A 1266-nucleotide genomic window follows, 5' to 3' on the forward strand; every position below is an offset into this window, starting at 1 on the left:
TAAAAGCAAATTGCAGCAGATTATTCTGATCATGAAATATATCCAATGCCTCAAGAAAAGTAAAAAAGAAAAGTATCTTCAAAACTACTCAGAATTAGGAATTCACAACATGCGGGGAAAAGGAACTTGTCTTAAAAGTACTTATTAAACAGCAGGATCAGTTTCTAGTTTAATTATACACAGTGCAGAATTCATACACACCCCCAGGTTTGAACAGCAGCCAGCCACCTGTTACCTCCTTCAGTTTGGGAAACAAATCATTCAGGGCGTCCCTTAACTGAAAGCAATAATACAAATACAATCTCTGAGTCAAAAGAAATTACACATTTAACATTAATTATACCCCTGTATATACTAAGAAACGGTAAAAGAAGCATGCATTTACAGTGCAAACTGGATATAATAAAAAAATCTTTTTCAATCCAAAATTTACAGTTACATTTTAATGATTAATGATGAATATCCAATAATAATATTATTTTTTGTAGATGCCACCTGTGACCTGCAGTGATGGTCACCTTCAATAACACTTTTATTAAGCGAAAACTTCTCAGTTTTGATCAGTGAATAAAAAGAATAAGTTTATACCTCTTCATGTGTTGTGCTCTCATCAAGATGTGCTGTTCTTTGACCCATCCCTGCCTGTGTGTGGATATATTTTTCATGTTCTGTTGGGGTCTTCTCCATTTGTTTTGGGAGCAAATAAAATACCACTTCAAGAGGTTTAGGCTTCTTAGCAGGCACCAGAGATGTAGCAGGGAATCGCCTTTTTCCCTTTCCTCTTGAGAAAATACCAGGAAAAGACCTGTCCCAAACATTTTAACAAAATTATTTAAAAGCGACTATTATGAAATGCTTTTTTAGTTTGTTTATACAAATTCAACACAGCACTAACACTGCAGTATACACAGAAACATGGAAATATAATAAAAATAATAATAATAGCAGCACCCGAAAAACACAAAGATTAAAAAATAAACCAAAACATCAGAACTCAAAATACTGGGTCGAAACGAGCCAGATCCGTGACAGACTCAGAACTACCAAAAGTATATTTTTATGTGATTGACTGTTGTTGTAATTCAAGCCCTGAGTGTAGAGCAGGTAAGATATAAAATTCCATCCTAAATTCCATGCTCATGCTGAGTGTTTAGTTTATGACTTTTTCACCTGGTCATTTCTTGCTGAAGGGATGGTCTTTCAGGGTTGACCAAGCTGGTACCTTGGCCACCTTGACTCTGTTCTCTGCAAGAAATAAAATCATAT

At 35.0% G+C, this 1266-nt stretch overlaps 1 long non-coding RNA gene across 1 annotated transcript; it reads right to left on the reverse strand.

The window, feature by feature from the left end:
- Positions 1-204: 204 nt before the first annotated feature.
- Positions 205-1241, reverse strand: LOC102196550 (uncharacterized). The gene is made up of 3 exons (XR_311801.1): positions 1171-1241; positions 589-805; positions 205-277 (listed from the first exon to the last, which is right to left on the reverse strand). It is a non-coding gene; the product is annotated as an uncharacterized LOC102196550 (long non-coding RNA).
- Positions 1242-1266: the final 25 nt, after the last annotated feature.

The sequence above is a fragment of the Pundamilia nyererei genome, unplaced genomic scaffold (genome assembly GCF_000239375.1).
Source record: "Pundamilia nyererei isolate P.nyererei 1_Seehausen unplaced genomic scaffold, PunNye1.0 scaffold00065, whole genome shotgun sequence".
Classification (NCBI taxonomy): domain Eukaryota; kingdom Metazoa; phylum Chordata; class Actinopteri; order Cichliformes; family Cichlidae; genus Pundamilia; species Pundamilia nyererei.